The sequence below is a fragment of the Motacilla alba genome, chromosome 7 (genome assembly GCF_015832195.1).
Source record: "Motacilla alba alba isolate MOTALB_02 chromosome 7, Motacilla_alba_V1.0_pri, whole genome shotgun sequence".
NCBI lineage: Eukaryota > Metazoa > Chordata > Aves > Passeriformes > Motacillidae > Motacilla > Motacilla alba.
In genome coordinates this window covers 18,598,101-18,618,270 of record NC_052022.1, presented here as the reverse complement: position 1 = coordinate 18,618,270, position 20,170 = coordinate 18,598,101, and the positions used below count along the sequence as shown (strand labels likewise).

General features: G+C 37.6%; 1 protein-coding gene and 1 long non-coding RNA gene across 7 annotated transcripts in view; one reads left to right on the top strand and one right to left on the bottom strand.

Annotated features, from left to right (window-relative positions):
* Positions 1–20,170, top strand: part of LOC119703008 (sodium channel protein type 1 subunit alpha) — an 86,922-nt gene that overhangs the window by 1,777 nt on the left and 64,975 nt on the right. Inside the window, exons 1-2 of one of the 6 annotated variants that reach the window (XM_038142039.1) lie at positions 5,992–6,114; positions 6,735–6,814. The exons of 4 other annotated variants lie outside the window; for them this stretch is intronic. The gene's annotated coding sequence lies outside the window, so the exon portion shown is untranslated. Of the gene's footprint in view, positions 1–5,991; positions 6,115–6,734; positions 6,815–20,170 lie in introns of those variants that run through there. One more of the 6 variants, XM_038142038.1, reaches the window with a different exon arrangement.
* On the bottom strand, positions 7,715–9,802 carry LOC119703012. The gene is made up of 3 exons (XR_005257522.1): positions 9,745–9,802; positions 9,282–9,407; positions 7,715–8,842 (listed from the first exon to the last, which is right to left on the bottom strand). It is a non-coding gene; the product is annotated as an uncharacterized LOC119703012 (long non-coding RNA).

Below are 20,170 nucleotides of genomic sequence, written 5' to 3'. Positions count from 1 at the left end.
AATGTTGATGGGAAGAATGGAAGCCTGGAAGCCTTTTAAATGTGTTTCTCCTCCCCATAAAAAACTAGTTGTTCTTCATATTGTTCTAGAAATGACTAGTAGACTTTAATTTCAACACTTGTTCTGAAGTGAGGTGGATTGTTTTTTAAAGACAACAATTTTCCTATTGTCTTTAAAAGCTCTCTTTCTCTGGCAAAGAACTGCCAAGCAGTCAATTGTCTTTTCATTATGGTCTTACCTTACCAGTTACTAATTTTTTCTTTTTCTTTTTCTTTTTTTTTTTTTTTTTTGTAATGACAGGCATACAGGTCTGTGCTGTGATCTGTTAGATATTCCAGGCTGCTGCCTTCATTAATTACATTCTGAAGGTTGGGTTCAAGAAAGTGTAGCTCATTTTTGGAATCTTGATAACACCTGTGTTGCAATGCAGCACATTACATTGTATCATATTTTATAGATACCTCTTCAGACTTCAAAGTACAGAAGTATGTCTTTCAAACAAAACAATAGCATAGTATAGGAACTTAGAACAAAACTGCTAGGTACCATGAATTATTGTAGTGATGTACTTCACATTCTTTGTCTCTTGCTGCATGAAGTGTTCTAAAATAGTTACGCTATTATATACGAGTACACTGTGTTCCATTCCCTTTCAAGTGTGGGTGCTTGAGGTATTTTCTTACAGGCTCGAGAAGTATTAGTAACATATCTATTCAATTAGAAGAAGAAAAAAGCCTCATTGTCTTTAAATGTATAGTGATCTTCTGGAAGTCTTATTTTTATTTTTTGCATCATGGCTCATAGCAGGGCACACAGTACTTCTCAGCATAGCAAGCTGCAGGCACTACAGCAGGACACAAGGTGTTAGAAGATGGTGTTTCCTGTGTGTATTCATATATCCCATATTCTGGTATATCACTTTGGGTCTGAGAAACTGAGTCTGAGCTGTTAACTATGTTTTGGACCCAGTACAATGCAGGATATTGGTTGTTAGTGGTCAGTACCTCCTCCTGGTATTTTTCTGTGGTTTACTGGAATTGTCCAATGCATGGCTGCATAAGTAGCTTGCTTTCAATATACTTTCTATTTCCTCAAATCACAGTATGCAGCTGGATTTTCTGACAAATTTTTCTCTTCACTTTTTCTCTGAGCACTAGAATTTTCTGTAATGCAAAGGAGTTTCTTTGCTCTCTTTATAGTTATGGAAATTACACTAGAACTGACAAGCATGGAAACAATACCAAAGTGTGTCAAATAAGTTATTCAGATCTCAGGTTTTATCTGTCCGTTTTAGTTGAGTAGTTGAGATGCATATTGTGATGACACACGTATGCTGAATTAGTGCTAAATTGAAAAGGAAAGACTAAAAATATTAGTGTTTTAGTTTATGTCATGTAGCGACTAAATAAGACTGTAGTAGTACAGTTTACAAGCTTTCCATGTAAGTTTGGGCTCATAAATGCAGATCTTTTGCTGTCTAGAACTGACAATTTTTATTTGCATCTAGTACACAAAAATATTCCTAATGTGACAAAAATCTATTGCTGTAGAAATGTGCTGTACCTATTCTGAAAATAGCTGCTTAGAAGCTGGCAGATGTGCTTGGTTCCTTGTGCAAAATGTTACTCTGCTTTTTATTCAGAGGCTTTCCTTGCTCTTCCTTGAAACTGGTTGGATGCAGTCTTCTGTGTTGCTACAGTTTGTCTAATTTTTCAGGTCCTGGGTCTCCATTATGATGTTTTCCCATCCTTAACTGCTTGGATAGCACTTCTGTGACTGCAATACGATTGGTTCACAAGTTTAGAAAGAGAAAATGTCCCTTGGATCATGGTGTTCACCAGCGTGTCCACAGAGGATCTTGGTTGGCTAATCCCTTATCTATTAGATTAATCACTCCATTAGCTGTTTTCCACACCCACTGTAATTCACAGAATGCATTGCTAGAACACTAGAAAGAGATACTGTAAATAATCAAGGGAGATTAGTTTTAAATATTTTGGTAAATAAAATGTACCTGATAAACTTTAATTAAAAAGGCACATATATATTTATATATTGCTCTTAGCACTTTATTAATTGAACATACCATTCTGAATTGTTGCTTATGTGGTTTACCTGCCATGGCTGAACATCTGAACTTCTAAGGTTAATTATGACGGTTTCTCTATATTGTACACAACTATGTTTGCAGCAAAAAAATGCTGAAATATAGTTGTTTGCTGCAGCAAAAATGCTGAAGGATAGAGAAAAATAAAGCCACATTCCCTTTTTAATTCATTTACAGTTCATTATAAGGCCTTTTCAGAAAGGGAACTGTGCTGCAGAGGGACTCTAGAGAAGGACTTCCAGATGAATCTTTTCATGTGCTGAAGAATTACAGACTCTCCTAATGCCTGGTGATTATGAAGGCTCTTGAGCCAAAAACTTACTGGACTGTTCTTCACCAGTGCTCTTAAATATTTACACAGTGTTCCTGAGGTAGGACTGGTCAAAATTTATATGAGGACACATGAACCACAGATCCCCATTAATGCAAAGTGACCAGGTCTGCAGAATCTGAAATCTGCAGGATTGCAAGCTCATGGCTGCATTGGAAGTGTGCCTGGCAGCTGTCCCTGCTGTGCCTACCATGGAGGGGCTCTCCTCAGTGCCTGCAGGATGGCTGCTTCAGGCCATGCCCATTGCCTCCTTGGGCATTTATGCAGGGATTTGTCACCACACCTGCCCAAAGAACTGCTCAAAGATTCCCAGATGGAATGTGATGAGTATCCTGGACTTGCTTGGTTTTGAAAATGATTTGACTAGCTGTTAGCAGTTTACTGTTTGTTTACAAATGGTAAAAAAAGGCAAATATTAAATTTTGGGGAGGAGAGGAAAGGGAGACCATGTTTTATTTACTAACTTTCCATCTATCTTAGAATTGGAGCAGCTTTGGCTGAGAAATCTCTACCTATTTCATTTTTTTCAGTTGTGGTGCAATATATAAAACTTTTAAAATACAAGAATTCATGGGATATAGCTCTTTAGCAGTTGGAAAGAAGTTGCTGTTGTGTGGATCAAATCCCTCTCAAATCCCATAAGAGATGACAGTCTGGTTCAAGAAGCCACCAAAGAAGTTTGTTAAGATAATCAGAAACCCTATCAATTTTCCTGATGATGTAATCTGCTGGAGCTGAATTTGAGCACCTAGTGAGTAGTGAAATTGTATCCATGAGAAATCTGCTTGGAAAAAACAGATTTTAGCATTCTGTTTATGATACTTGGAGATTTCTCAAAGTCAGTGGTCATATTAAGCATTCTATGCTGAACCTGTCATGATGCTTAAAGAAGGGTGTCCTAGTTCATTTGTTCCTAGTTTGATGTTTAATTTTGTGTTTATTTCATTTCAAAATGCAGTATTTGAAAGGAACTATGCCTGTAACATGTCATATGTGCCTAGCAAGGACTGGAGGGACTCATACTAAAACTTCAAGCTGAGGAGCAAATATAGTAGCTTTTATCTTTGTGATAAATCAGTGCTTATAAACACCAGATAATTCATCATTTCCAGAAACATCCTCCATGAACAGAATGATTTCTGGGAATGATCAATTGGCATTAGCAATTGTATCTGTTTAGTATTTAAATTTTTTAAGCTTCTGAGTCAGGTGTGTTACTAGTGCTACAAAGTCATTTGTCAACTGCAAATGCTCTGCATGATCCCAAAGAGCTTTGCAAATAAATATGAGAAAAACACACAAATCTCACTTTAGAGTTGTACCTAAGAAAGGACCAAAAAATTGAACTGTGTGCTACCAATTGCTAATATTAGGATAATGATTTAAAGCTCTTTCTACCTGAAGATCATAGATTCAAATTGCTTTTGGGTAAAGGGGACCTGCCTGAGCCACTTAGCAACCCAGTGCCAGCAGAAAAGCTATGTTAGAAACTGGTGATCATGACAGCAGTGAAAGATGTAAGCATCAGAACTCAGATGTATTCAAAGGAGACAGGTTGAATGGATGTGTCCAGTTTGGTCTTGCCATTTCTACATCACATTTTAGTATTAGTATTTTAATCTATTATGGTGTGTTTTAACTAAATATTTAGTGTCACACTCTCGCTTGCTGTGTCCTTTTAATCACTGCAATGTTTGAAGACAACATATGTAAAACCTGTGCAATTAGATTTCCTTATTAGAACAATTGTTCTTAACATTCTGTACTGATAAATGCTTGAAAATTAGGTGTTATACTGAGAGAATTCCAAGTGCTTCTTGGGACAAGCATCTCGGGTCACCACAGGGAGGTGGAAAAATTCTGATTCCCATAGCTTGGATTCAAACAAACTTTAGGCAATCAAAACATCATGATGTAAAAATATTAGAAAGAATTCCATATCAGAATATTGGAATTGACTCTAAGCTGTTTGGGATCACTGAATCAGAGGTTAATATTAAGTGTTATAGATATGCCTCATTGCATACAGGTATTAATTAGATTCATATTCTTCTGTCTTTAGATGCAGAAATGGCATTGAGCAATGAAAGAAATGCAATGTTATTTTTAGCCCTCCTTCCATGCACCTCTCACCTTGGCAGTCACTGCCTCCTCCTTTCCTTTCCTTTCCTTTCCTTTCCTTTCCTTTCCTTTCCTTTCCTTTCCTTTCCTTTCCTTTCCTTTCCTTTCCTTTCCTTTTCCTTTCCTTTCCTTTCCTTTCCTTTCCTTTCCTTTCCTTTCCTTTTCCTTTCCTTTCCTTTCCTTTCCTTTCCTTTCCTTTCCTTTCCTTTCCTTTCCTTTCCTTTCCTTTCCTTTCCTTTCCTTTCCTTTCCTTTCCTTTCCTTTCCTTTCCTTTCCTTTCCTTTCCTTTCCTTTTCCTTTCCTTTTCTTTCCTTTCCTTTCCTTTCCTTTCCTTTCCTTTCCTTTCCTTTCCTTTCCTTTCCTTTCCTTTCCTTTCCTTTCCTTTCCTTTCCTTTCCTTTCCTTTCCACCCCTGTCCAGTGTGGCAGGCACTGGGGCTTTCACAAGTGTTCATTTGTGGCCATCCCCACTTTTACTTCATTGGTCAGTGCAGCAAAATGAGAAATACAGAATGGTGTCTGATTTAGCTCCAGCTGAGGCTGATCCAATGCAGATGGGGTTCATTGTGTTAGCAGTTACTGTTACTTGGCAGTGTGAATATTAAAAAGGAGCCTTTTTTAGTCTGGGTTCCGGATTTGGCTGCGCAGCTGCCATCTGAATCCAGGGGAATGTACAGAGCTGACGCGGCAGTCGTACCAGGCGGTGTGATTAGCAATGCGGGCTGTAATGGATGGACACGTCATGGGACTCGGGCTCAGGAACCCTTTTTTTGGTAACAGAACCCATGACTGATGAGGGTGAATCTGCCACCGGTCCTCAGTGGGCAGGTGTAAAACGAGACAGAGGACAGGTAGCATTTATCTGTGACATGTCAGAGGCTGACCTGGAAAGGTTTCTGGTGCTTTCGTAAGGGGCTGAGACTAACGCAAACTATTTCCTTCACACGTTTCAGAGACAAGTAATTAACTGAAAATAAATTAAAATTACTGAAAACCTTAGCTCATTTAACATTGGATAAAGAAATCTACTTCTCAGCACTGTCCCTGCCCTTTGTTCCTCCCTGAAGGAAAAGGGAGTTGCAGATTTTCTGTCTCGTTTAGGTCAGGAATTCTCTAAAAAAGCGATCTTTTACAGCCGGTTCTTTGCTTTTACCGATAGATGGGGCTGTCCTTTCAGGTGATGGCTTAGTATCTTTTTTTTTCCCCCCCCTTTTTTCTATCTTCACCGTCCTTTCTGTCTCTCTTTACCCTCCTCCCTTCCCCCCTCTTTTTTTTTTTTCTTTCCCCCTCTGCTATTTGCTGATTTGTATTAGGTACCATAGATTGAGCCTCAGAACAGGAAGCTGAGAACAAAGCAGAGAGGATACTGCAGAGGTCTTCCCCCCCCCCCCCCCCCCCCTTCTCGATGAGAATGCAGCAATTTATAACACTTTCTAATCTTTTGGAACTGAGAATCTAAACACCTTTATTAGCATTTCAAGCATTTCATCATCACTATCTCCTGGGGGTGTTTTGGAGGTTTTTTCCATAATGCTTTTGAAATTCCAGTTTTATCAGGTAAGCCAGGAGGATGGTAAATCTTAGACCTTAGTGCATTTATGTGTGCAGTCAGCATGGATCTCCCACCCCAACCTCCCTTCTTTTTTTTTCTTTTTTTGAATGCTTGCTTTATAGTTACTGTTAAGCATATAATTAAGGAGAAATTTGGGTATTTTGCTTCAAAAATGTTTTTCAAGCTGCAGTCGGTACTTTTTGGCATCTCAGCATTTTGTTACGTGTTTCAGTGGCCTTATATTTTTGGGTGTTTGCCTTTTTGCTGGAGTGTGATTTTGTTTAAGTTATTATTACATATTTTCCCCTGAACTTTTTGGAAGATAAGAGGGGTCATGTTGTTCTTTCTCATGGAAGACATATTAAAGTCTAAAGCAAGCACTGCAGGATTGTACAGTTTTCCTCCCCATAGAGAAGCTCTGCTTAAAGGCTAAATGCTTCACACCAGTGTTTTCCCAAAGGAAGGAAGGCAGCCCTCTCTTTTCTCTCTCCCTCCCTCTACCCTTAGCCTGTCTGATCAGGGGCACTGCTGGCACCTCTTACTTTGATTTACATGACCAGGACTGGGTCTGATGCTGTAGATATGGCTTGGTTCATCATCTGAACCATCTTGCTTTTTCAAACAGCACAAGAAATTTGCCAGGTGGACTTCAAGCTCTGTCAGCGTCTTTTCTCAAATGGATTTCTTCTCTGCTGCTTGTCTGAGGTATGTGTTTAAAAGAATCCCACCATATTAACTACCTGGCATTGGGCTGTTCGTTCAGCCCCACTTTGAGAAAGCTGTTGTTACTCACTCAGCAGTATTTGAAAATGGGTTGGTGTTTTCTGTCCCTACTGAAAACCTCTTCAACTCTATTTTTTTCAGAAATGTTTATTTTGTGGTTATGGTGTCAGACTCCTGAGCTATATTGGCTGATGTTAGTGTTGCATTTTTGAACTTGTTTATTGTGTTTTTCATGCCTGACCAATGTGTTGATGTCAAGTACAAAAGAAAAAAGGCTGTGCTAAAAATTACTCTGAAATCTAATGCAAAACAATAACAGGATTGCTGTCAAGACTGACACCCTGATGCTTTATTCTGCTGAGCCTAGTTTGTGTGATCTGGAATATTTGCTGAAGTATTTAGACACAGGGAGGCAAGTTAGAGACAAGCAGCTTTAAACTGGTTGTCCTCAGTTTGTCAGAAAGTTTTTATTATTTTGAAGGAAGTATCAAGGGGAGTGGGACAGGGAATTAGGGGAATTAAAAGCTTGCATGAGGCATAGTCTGATCAGAACAATTCTAGTGAAATTCTAGCAAAACAACAGCAATTTGCAAACTGTCTGGTGCCAAAACTAAAAAAAAGTAAAAGTCTATAATGACTTACAGAAAAATTATATAGATAAATGTAAATCAAGAAAATAGATATCTTATCAGCTGTTTGAAACAATGCTTTATATAGGGGCAAGGGTAGTTTATTATTGATCACTGAAACCTTTGTTGAAATTGTCATATAGGAACATAAACTTTCTTTGAAGTTTCAGAGGTTGTAATCATCAACAGCTAAGAAGCTAAAATCAATTACAGATTATATTTTACAAATCCTTCTCTATCATTTTGGGCTGCCTGAAATTGAAGAACTGAGATTAACTAAGTGTGAGTTTTCTCCTGCCCTTAGTTGTGAAAAATAGTCTGTTAATAATCAGGAGAAGTGGGTACTTTGCAAATTCTTTTGAGAAGAGGCAGAAATCTTGACGTTATTTTTCTGTGTGCATTTAGAAGTGTGGCAGTCTTATGGACTAATGTCTTTTCTTTCATTTTATTCATTTTCTGAACTCCAGCCCCAGCTTGTCTGTGGGAAAATATATTGTGTCTTTTGGGCTAAATATCATGAAGAAGATTGTTTTCCAGTATCAGAAACATATTCTGGCTGTTTGTTCTTCATTGATAACAGCTTATGTAGGTGGGAGGCAGTGGGATTCCTCAAGAGTCCTGTATTTGACCTGTAGACTTTCTATTGGTGCCAAAATGGCTACAGCAGAAGAAAAACCAAATTAAAAATTGAATAATATTTATTCACACTTCTAAACTGAGACAACCAGTGTTATGGAGACAGTATGGCATACTAGAGAAGGAATACCATTAGGGTTTTTTTAGCATAATACTTTAGAGCATTTAAGAGATCACATTGCTACAAGAGAAAAAAAATCCTAAAGCTGAACTATTCTAAAATGTGGGGGAAAAAGAACCTTTGAGTAAATTTGAACCATTAAAATCTACAGCTGATATTTCTGACTGAACTTAATATTGTAGGGAGATGGGCAATATCATGCAAATTCTCTAGATTTTTTTTCCCAAAGCTCAATAATTCTGGTACTTTACTTCGATTTTTCTAGTTGTAGGCTTATTCTTTGTAGATGTCTATCCATAAAACCACATAGAAATTGGATGGAAACAACTGAAAATTTGGTGTGAGTGAAGAAATTATGGAAATAGCAAACATGGACACAGAAATCATCACTCAATCATACTGGGGTTAGTCCAATTTCTGTAAAATATACTGATCTCTTTTTATTCATCATGAGTTGTATTTGTTGAAACAATCAGTGTGATATTGTACTAAATACAAGGGTGTTCAGTGTTTGTAGGATTGCTGTCTTTTACAGATTGAGTCATTATTTCTGTCTCTTCCATTTTCACCAGTGTGTGCTGGTTTCAGTTCCCCTTTTGTGCTCTTCTGAAATTCTGTTTAGCTCTGAAACAAGAAAATTGATTCTATTTTGCACTTGTTAAGAAAATCTGTGTAGAAACCTTCCCTGCCATATTAAATATCATTTGAAATCCAAAATTCTGATTCATCCACCCTGCTATTTATTGTTGTAATTTATCAGCCCCAGAAATTCTCTCTCTCCTTCCTCTTTCTGCTATGAAATTCTCATTACATTGCATTTTCAGAACCCAAGTTTCCATTCTTATCTGTCTCAGCAGTATCTAGTGGATCTCTAACCATCCTTCCAGTGCTCTATTTTAAAGTGTTTTCATCCCCTTTTAAAATTAATTTCCTCTTTTTTCCACAAGTCTCTGAGAAAAGGACAAAACCCTTATATTTTTAGTCTCAGAAACCCTCAGCTCAGTTTGAGCTTCCAAGCTCTATCCCTTCTAATTCCCTCTATCTTTGTAATTTATGTCAGTACCTTGTAAACATGCAGACCAGTCTTCATCTTTCTCTTACTCCTTCAAGAGACTGCCTACTGTGCTTCTAGAATTGGCTCTTCAAAATTACTTTGTAACACAAATCAAGAAAACTGATGATCATCCTCCTGGTAAAACAAAGCAAAACCAAACAAAGCCTCAAATCCTGTCAAGGTCAAAAATAAAAATTTAGACTCTTGTGTGACTCAATTATTTAATAACTCTATCTAATATTGGCATTGGTCAAAGAGGACCAAACAAAGTAGCAGCTACAGTACTGTCACCAAATGTTGTTTCCTTCAGAGGGAGAGCCTTCATTTTTTTTTTTTTTTAATTTAAAATGTTTAACTGTGTTTAAAATGATTGTCAAATTTATCTGTTAAGAGGAAAATGTGCTGGAGGTATTTCTGAATGCAGATGATAGGTGCTCCTCTTAGGAATGTCTCAAAAGAGGTCTTTAAGTACCTTTGCAGGATCCCTGGAGTCAGTCCACTCATGGAAACAGAAGTGAAGTGGCTGGTCACTAGACACTGAATGCTGAAGATGATTTGTGTTCTCTGTGTCCAGAGTGGGTGGGACAGGAAGTGAAGATTGAAGAAATGGGCTCACCCAGATGAGAAATGAGAACAAACATATTACTAAAGCAGATAGTGGAGAGCTGTAACAGAATGTCAGAAGAACTGTGACATTTGTCCTGAAGGTCTCTAGGAAGAGGCTAGATGAAACATCTGTTGGGAAATAGGTATAGCAGTCTTGCCCTGGGCAGCGAGATGAACTAGGTGGCTTCTGATCTCATTTTTCCAACCTGTTTTTTTCTATGAGTCTACAAAAAGAAATAGATATCTGAGATGTAACAGGCAGTGTACAATAAATTATATAGGATCCAAAATAGACCCATTAAAAGCTGTCTTCACTAGGACTGCATAAAAGCATATAAACATCCCCTGAAAATATTTATCCTGTGTTATAAACACTCTGCAATACTTCAAATATACCTAGAAAGAGCAGAAAATGTGTCATTAAAAGTTACTTAATTTTATTTGTATTTCTTTTAGATTACATAGTCTTTACTAGTGAACCATAGCAAGTGTGTGAATACAAGGGGTAGAAAAAGGATATTTGCAAATCCGATCAAATTTCCATACTGTCTGGAGAATAGTACACATTTAATTAAAAAGATTTTTAAATTGATATTTTTTCTTTATAGAAAGAACTAGGACACTTCTGAATCTGATTAAATAAAGTGAGTGCACCAGAGCCATTTCAAAGCTCTGTTTTTAATGTTCATATTCAGTATTTTTCACAGCTGAGAAACCCAGTCTGATATGTTTATTTTCTAAAATGAAACATAAATAATGCCATTTATATATGGCGTTATATGTTATCTATATATATATATAGAGAGAGAGAGAGGGATATTAAGATATATATGTTATTTATATATCTCAATATGACTTAAAATGTGCAGTGATGGATAGAGACAGGACTGTTCAGAATTCCATGCTGGGTACATTGACAATGCTTTATTGAAAAAAGAAGTTATACAACAATTTACAACATCTTAATTTTTTTTTTCTTAAACAGGAACTGTGTGATCCAAGTGTAATCTAGAAACCTTGCATCTGAGTATTTTTGCCTTCAGTTCAATTTATTTTCTCTTTACTCACACTGGGGGAAAAAAACCAGAAAGGATGACCCTTTATTATGTTTTCATAACTTTACATTGCCTCGGAATAAAATACTACAAATCAACTACTCTGAATTAATGAAACATCTTATCTGAAAGAAAAATTTTTACTCCAGGAAAAATGATATGTGTATTACATCTCACTCATTTTGTCTCAGTCTAAGACCAGGACTAAGTGGCATTGGGATATCCTGTGCCTGCAAGGATCTTTACCAGCCTAGTGGCTGTTGGCACCCTGTCAGCAGGGTACTGCTGTGGGGAGCTGACTCTTGAGGTGTGTTCCCAAACTCCCTGGGAAACTGCTAGGAGGGAAACTACTGATCAACATGAGTGAAAGTTGCATCAGGATCAGCTCTTTCTAGCAAGACAGGGGATTGTGTCCCCAGATCGAGGAGTATTTCTTACCACTGATTAATCTATTGGCTTTTAGCTATGGAGGAAACAAAATAAATATTACTTTTATTCAAACATTATTTCTAGATTTTTTTCCAAAATCTTTTTTGAAACTCTTTTCTTACAACACTACTAGCAGTGGTGCTACCACTTGGTTTCCCACACAACCTCCAGTCCAGCCTAGAGAGAAGCACTGTCTCCTGTGCTCTGCCAGCAGCAGCATCTGCCGAGGGCACTGCCCAGCAGCTCAGAAGGGCACACACATCCTGGGGTGAGCTTTCTAAAAATTGGTAAATGCTATACGTAGTGCCAGTCCTAAGGATCCTTACAGTTAATGGGAGCCCTGTGCTGCAGCCTGGTGAGTTCTGCTGTCTCTCAGGCAGTGCAGCTGGTGGTTTGCTGGGGGTTACGTGCTGTCCAGCTGCTGCACAGCCTGCCTGCCAGTTTGCCACTTGTGGGCATTGACCTCAGACTTGCCCTCTGCTTTCCCCTCAAGCAGGTTTCTGTACATCTGTGAAGTTCAGACTACTACTGAACCAACACTAAATAATATTTATTGGTTCTTCTGGGAGAAACAAAAATGCTTACTGCCCAAGAGTAGAGAATGATAAAATATGATAAAATATATCTTCTGCTAGCAAGAGAAAGCAAAGTAGCTGGTACAATACCTTCTCTCTGTCTGCATGCCTAATTCCTAGATGTGACAATGAGTTTTGGGGGAAGAGAAAAAAATAAAGGCTGAGGAAATGCAAATTAATCTATTTTTTAAAATGCAGGGAGTAGTAAAAACCATATTTAATTTTTAAAAGAGATTTCTTTGTTCCAAAAAAAATCTGTCTTCAGGACATTTAGCTCTATTTAACTCTCTAATAGTGTTTTATTCAAAATTTTCTCTTCCTTTTCCTTTGACTGCCTTGTACATGATATTTCTTTGAAGGTCTCAGCAGTGACAATTATTTCTCAGGGTTATATGCTTTGCAGAATTCTAAAATGCAGGAAACTGGTTAGTTTTGGGAAGAGGTTTTTTTCCTCCTGTGATTAAAGTAAGACTGACTGTGCTATTAAGGCTGAAATTTCATATGATACGTCTAAGCTCATATATTTAAGTCTGTATTTTAGTGCTGAGGCAAAAAATACAATGTTTCTATACAGAGTGACAAGAACTTTATATTGACTTTTGTGTGAATTCTTGATTACTTAGCAGTTTGGAAAAGGATGGGCTGTGCCTTTAGCTGTCTGTTCAGATAAGTTTCAGATAGGAAATATGAGCCATTTTCTCTCTTTCATGTGAGAAAAGATTGTGAAGATGGCTAAATAATGGCTGGGGGCAGTGCAACTGTGATTAGCAGTATTCTGAAGCGAAGTCCACAAAGTAAGCTGTTTCTCTTTAGAGATCTGCAGGTCTGTGCTTCTCTGTGTAATGCTTTTAATTCAAGTGGCTTTACTGAAGCAGTATTTGTTAACTGCTTTGGGGGGTTACAACAAGACACATTTCAGATTTTCTGAGACATTCTTGTGTCATCCCCGTTAAAATTCCATATTGCAGTGTTGTAGGGTGTTTTTTATTTCCGGAAGTTTCAGGAACTTTGTTATTAAAAACCTCCTGATCTCTGGCTGTGCCAGACTCAATTCTGAGCCCATTCCTTCATATTGCTCGTCTGAAGTACACACTCTTGAATTTTAACACTTTTTAACATCCATGTTCTTGCCTGCAATTATTCTATTTCAATTTGTGGCCAGCATTGTGGGTTGCCTTGGAATGATGTATGGGAACCTTGCGTGTCTGTCGTAGGCAGGAGTTCAGACATGGAATGTAGGATCCCAGTCTGAATGTGCTATTCAAACCCAGAGAGGGAGGGAACTGCTGCTCCAGCCATGATATTTGAATGAGATTTGAAAGTATACTGTCTCCCAGCCTAAGTATAAGGAAAAATGCTCAGATGTCAGAGAGGGAAGGAAGACCTTTAAGGTGATGAAGTATTTTTGGTAGGTGAGCAGCCAAACCACTGAACAGTTTTGGAAGGTGTATTGAAAAAGAAGAGGTTAAAAGGAGCATAGGCAAAATGAGGGATCTTTGCAGATATTTGTATCTCCTACATATGACTGGACTTAAAAATTACAATGTTGGTGCAAATTGAAAATTTAAACCACAGAGTTAACATCTAAAAAAATGAAATTTGAGACAATGAAGAAAGGCTGCTAAGGGCCTCTGAGAGGCAATCAGTCTGCTTTCTGAGAATTTATACAGCAGGATGATGGAGCCCAAGAAACTAGCTAGAAAATAATTCTGAATAAGGGCAGCATTTTTTGATTAGGGGCAAAGAAACTTTCTTGGGTTTTTTTTAAGAATGATGGAAAACAGACCTTAGGTATGTATGGCAGCAGGAGGAGTATAGTATGATTTATAGTTTGGCTCCAAAACTTAGACAAGGACATTTGACACATATGAGAGTCAGATTCATTATGACTGCTAGTAGCACAGGCTCCACTAACCTCAGCAGCCCTTAGGCTTGCTTGCCTTTTATGTGCTGAACTGCTGTGGTAAGCACTCATAGTCTGGGGTGAATCACTCCATCTAGAAACTAGACATTTACACCAGCAAAGGCAGCAAAGTCTGAAGTAATTAAAACTTGGGTCAATTGGACTACATATAGAATAAATAGGATGACTCTGAAAGAAGTTTGGAGACTAGAATATCTACAGCTATCCATTCTTCCCACTTTCACCAGGGTTCATGTGGTTTGGATAGCTTTGATGCTGTTCTGAAAAGGTAAACGTCACAGGTGTGTAAACCCATTTACCTGCATTGTGAATATGGCTGTCTGCTGTTCAGGGCACAAAATCAAAAGTAACTCAAGATGTGCTTTGCTAGAAAAGCTCAGATATCTGCAGATTTGGAGGTTTGAAAGCATACTGTCTCCCAGTCCAGAAGAACTACCTGTAAGAGGCAGTACAGGCAGGTTCATGTTGCCTCAAGAGCTGCTTGTGACAGAATACAGTTTTGGCTGCACTCTGTCAAATATAGTATAGATGTAGCCTGAGCAAAATAGGTAGTAAAACAGAATCCTAACATTTCGTATTGCTGCTGATAAGTCTATGTGCTCATGTTTCAAAACAAACATCTTAAGATTTGATAATGCAATATATTGCACTTTTTCACTGAGATCCTTTCTTCTTAGGGGACACAGTCTTTTAAAGGTGCCTAATCACAGTTTTATGCTTTGGCCACCTGTTATGCATCACATCATGGTGTTTTCACTGAAAAATTGCCTTTTGCTTTGCACTCTTACTTGGCTTTAACTGTCTTTAGTGGTAACAATTTTTATTTTGACCTTAATGGGGTTTGGAATATTTTAGATACAAGCACCACTTTCCACTTGCTGGCTTGCTTCAAGCTTCTGTGGTCAAAATGTAATCCACCCAAGAATTCCCTCATCACTGTGCCACAGCAAGCCTAACTTCACCACCACATACCTGCAAACCCAGCCTTGATGCCATCAAGCCCAAAACACTCCCAAAGCACTCAGCTTCCAGCAAGGCTGGCTGCTTGGGCAGGCTCAAACAGGTATGGAAGGAGGGAGCTTGCATCTCACTCTCTAGGATCCTCATAAGGACCTGTTAAGCTCATGTCCCCCTTGGGTATGCCAGAAAGACAAGAAGATTTCATGGAGGGAAAAAAGTCTGAGCAAGAAAAGTGAGAGAAGAAGGGAGAACAAAAATTTTCATGACATTTTCATACTTCCTGATGAAATTTTAAATAAGGAGAAAAAAAGAAATTTTAAGAGTAATAAATATGGAAAACTACATAAATGAGTGTAACAAACCAACTGCTACTTAAAATGATGAAGTACCGAAAATTATTCTGTATTTATACTTTTCATAGGCTTTTTCCTCAAAGTCAGATTAAAATCTCTTTGATATCATTTCCACCTATGATATTAAATCCCCAATTTGTCCTTGACTCACAATGAATGAAACACAAACATTTTTAAGCTTCTCAAATGTGCATGTTTCCCTCAGATTTAAATGTCCTTCTATTCATTAGAGCCATGACCCCACAAATTGCATTGATCTCTTTTCTGACAGTATTCACTGCTGACATACTAAAGACTAGTTCTTCATAACTGGATATTCTCATCTTTATGTATCTTCCATTTTTGTGCTCAAGTGCATTGAGAAATGGTTTTTGAAAAAGGAAGTTTCCTACTTCGGTTTCTCGCTGCAAGCTTATTTATCCAAATGCTTCTAGATGGTACATACACTACCTGCAGAAACATTGTTCAGCTCTCAGTGTGGTAGGAAATGGTGCCCTGTCTTCAGAGGCATTGATCAGACAAGAAGCATGACGTGCTGAGGAATGCCTCTCCTCATTTTTCTCAGCTGGGTGTATTGTAAATCAATACCTAACTCTGGGAGGTTGAATGGCTGAAGCCTTCTCTCATCTGGTAGGGCTAGAACTAACTTTGACACTGGTCTGCTATTAGTGGATGGGAAACTATTACTAATTTATAATTTATCCTTAAACAATTTAAGATATTGCCCTGGACACCCGATGCCAAAATACCAGAAGGCATTACAATTCACTCCTATAAACTAAACATTATTCATTAGGAAAAACATTGCAAAACACTTTAATCTCTAATACAATATTAAAAACAACAATTTAGAACAGCAATAAACAGTTTCAATCACAAATGCAAGAGTATTTTAAATTAATGAAAAGACAAAAGTGTGGGTTTTAATGAGAAAGCTGAAGGCATTTTAATCACCATACAAATCCTACAAAATGGGAAATCTGGTATTTTTCAATCAGAAAAGTTGAGACTGAAAGAGATATTATTTGCTGACATTGTTTGCTGTGCTTTGTGCTTTTCAGTTTACCACATTGATTCTCCTACTAGAGTTCTCATCTTACAGGTGGAGCCACAAGAACAGATTCACATTATACAGACCTTGTAATCTATCCGTTTGAATTCAAGGTGGAATACAAAATAGAAAACTTTATTAAATCATGTATTGCTTCATTATCTTCATTAATGGAGTTTGTGTACATTTGATGTGCACCAAGTGATATTTATAAAAATTATAGATCTCAAACATCTTTTCTTTTTTCTGTTTCTGTATCTATATTTGAGAATAGCTTCTTTGCAAAAGAATCACTAAATGTGCACTGCAATTCCATGTTTAACCACATAACTTAATGCTGTATTTGATAAAGTAAATTGATAACGTTGCTTGCTTTTAGCAGATTACCTGATCTTCAGAAAACTACCAGACAGTGGCTCAGAATTTGAATGACTGGATGTTTTGCTTCAAAATTTGTTAATATTTATGCTCTTTATAAGTATATATCAATATTTCAGATATTTCTAATGAATGGTCTTCCATTTTTTAATAAAACAGGGTATCTTGTGATATTATCTTAGTTTTACATCTTGTCTGTTTTCTCAGTACACTTTATGGCATTAAGTTCATTCATTTTCAAGTGAAATTTCCATTTTCAAGGGCTGCTAAACATTTGAAGTTCCTGCACATAATGTGTTCTTATTTATTCTTTATTTATTCTAAAGAAGCATATTTCTTTAATTGTTTCTCTTGACCAATCATAGGAGTTAAAAAATTTCCAAAGTTCCAATAGCACTAGATTTCTTAGTCTATAATTGTACTGCTCTTGGCTTTTTACTGGATTATTTCTTGTATCTTTACACTTCCATCAAAAATCAGCTTAACATCCTGAACATTTATTAGACCATAAAATATTAAATGACTGGAAAATCACCAGCACCTCAAAAGACAAAAAAAACCCCTTGAAATCTTTGCTTTTAAGTGAAAGTCAGTGTGGCTAACAGCCTTTACTCAATGGCTTTCAAACTGCTGCTTCTGCAGAATTACTAATTCCCAGGTCCTGCCTTTCTTGGCAAATCTGAAGCTTTTTCCAATAGCTCAAAGGATGGGGCAAAGGCAGTAGATGTTTCAGCTGCTGCTTGTAGTTGACCATTTAATAGCAACAAAAATTTTGTTTTTTCTAGCAATTTTCAAGATTGTTTTCCCCTTAATGCAACTGAAAATACTGAGTGTCATGTAGGAGCTTTTTAGATCTTAAAGCCAGCTAAATATCTAATATTCAATATAGTAAATGCAACTATATTGCCTCTAGGGGACAAGGTGCCAGGACTTGAGCATTGTCATGTCTCTAGTCCACATCATGTACAGACATGCCTGGACACAAGGCTGGGACATCATGGCCTCATGAGTGTCCACTGAATGAAAACTTTCCAAAATTACATTGGACTGTCATTGTTAATTCAAATTTTGTTAAAAGTAATTTCAAACGTAATCAGGATATAGGTGAGAGTCATTTACTTGTTTATTTTTTACCAGGTCTGTATTATGGCAGAAGATTCTTTACCGCAGTGATGTGACTTTTTAAATTTTATTTTTATTTTGAGAACTATGTGAAAATATATAAAATACTTTTTGAAGTGAACTAAAATTGTACCTGTAAGAACAAATATTAATTATGCTAGTGTAAAACAAAATTGCCAGTCTGGGAATAAGCCTTTTCTCACATATTATTAGGTAATTATTACATTCAAAGAAGCTTACTACGAAACACCAGAACCCTCTTATTGTTGGTGAAAGTGGTTTAGAATGTTTAGAATCACAAAATGCAGAGGGACATGAGGGGAGAACTGCAGAGGAGTTGCCTTAGCAGGATCAGAAGATGCCAGTGACCAAGGTGCAGTGCCTTGCCCACACAAAGAGAAATGCAAATGTCAGGTGTTTACAGACTTGTGTTACCTGCTGCATGGCATTAGCATATAGAGTACCAATTCATTTGGAAAACTCTTAATTCACATGTAGCCCATGTATTTGTTGCATCTTATAAAACCTGAGACAGGCTGAGGGCTGCAGAAGGGAGTGAGCCCATGGAACCATCCCAAAGTGGGGCAGGGGCAGTAGAGCTTCCCAGGCTGCAGAGCTCCTTTGTGGTTTAAGCATCTCCCATTGCTTGAGCACTCTCTGCTTCCCCAGCCAGTCTGTGAGATGGATCCTCCCTTTGGGTGCTGCCCTGCAGTAACTTAGCAGGCGATGCCCAGCTCCTGACACACGCTGCTGGGGCTGCCACTGCCTCCTCTCTGCACGGGCATGTCCTGGGGCATGCTTTGAGTGCAAAGGGTGTAAAAGCAAGGGAATAATTTCAAGAGTTGCTTTCATATGGTGTCTGGACTTCTGCGCTGCATAAAAAGTACGAGTTTCTACAATTTGGGAGGTTTATTACGTCACAGTGGCCCTACAGAAAAGCAGAAACTCTTTTTAAGTTTCCTTAATTATGATTGAGGTTTTTTCCCCCTGTGGTCTTATGTGTTAAACATGTTCCTGTTGTTCCTGCATCTGCTTCCTTGACCCAGGAAAACCTCAAGAATGAAATCTGTGCTTGCTAAATTTGTTAGAAAGTAAATAATTTTTGTCATTATGTCTTTCAGGCTTCTGGCCTTTCCACTGACCATATGAGATAGCAAGTACCTGAATGCTGTTAATGGGGTCAGGCAACCCACTAATTTGAATATGGCAATGTCTTAGGGTTTGTTAGCTCTGCAAATTTTGCATCATTCCAGGGTATGGAGCAATCTGTTTTCCATCAACTTCTATTTCTTTCCCAAGCGTGGCAATATGCCAAGACCAGAACTTAAATCTTGTCTTAAATTCAATTTTAGCTTCATGTCAAATGAATCAGTAGCGTTATGTAATGCACACTGCATGGCTTTTTTTGTTTTTTAACTGAAGAAAGAGGTTGTTATGTTTGCTAAGAAAAATATAAACAGATGTTTAAGGAAATTAAACTTGAGTTAGTAAGGTAGATTGCCAGTAAAGGGGTCAGTGCTCTGCTCAAATGAAGGAAAGCAGAAAGATTGCTTCTCTGTACTGCAGTCATTTGCTGCACAAGATATGCTGCAGGAACAGAGTAAGCAGAGAATCCATTCAGCTTGGTAGCAGTCCAGTAGTTCTAAGCTATTAAATGCATTTGCTCAGCTGGAGTACTAATGCAGCTGCATTGTGCTTGTCCCATTAAAATATTTTCCTTCTTTCTTTCTATGAAGCTGCATAACTAATTTTGGGGTTTTTTTAGCTTTCTAAAATAAAAAAGACTTCTTTGCAGCTAATTAGACTTGGAATTAGACTAGCAAAGCAGTAAGCTGAAGCAAGCTATTTCTTTTTAATCTAAAGCCAGGGCTAGTAACTATATTTGGTTTAGAGATACATTAGTTGAATTTAAAAATATACTGAGAATAGCAATTTTAACAATGCATATATATATATATATATATATATATATATATATAACTAATAGAGATGAATAATATACTGTGTCTATATCATATGGTTTTCTGATTTCCTCTAAACAAGACACAAGGACAGGACTGACAGTCTAGGTATTAGTGGGAGAAAAGGTAGCAGCAAACAGCTCACAGGGAGCATCCTGATTTCACCAGCATGGGGGTTTTGCTTGCTGGTTATCTTGTTGGGGAAGGCTGGCTTATTTTACTTTGCTTTATTTTTCAAAACTTATGCTTGTATTTTCTTCCCGAGTTAAAGTTAGCTGTTAGTGAACTAAACCCTCTTTTCCCATCATTAGTGCTACATTTTTTCTTCTCAGCTAAAATACCTCTGGTGATTTTCAAATGAGTTTTCTCAAGTGAATTTACTAGGTATAATTGAGAAATGGCTCTAGGAGCAGGGATCAGAAGCCACGACTGCCTTCCCAAATGAAAGCTTACCTTTAAGATGCCAAGTCCATGTTTTCTAACA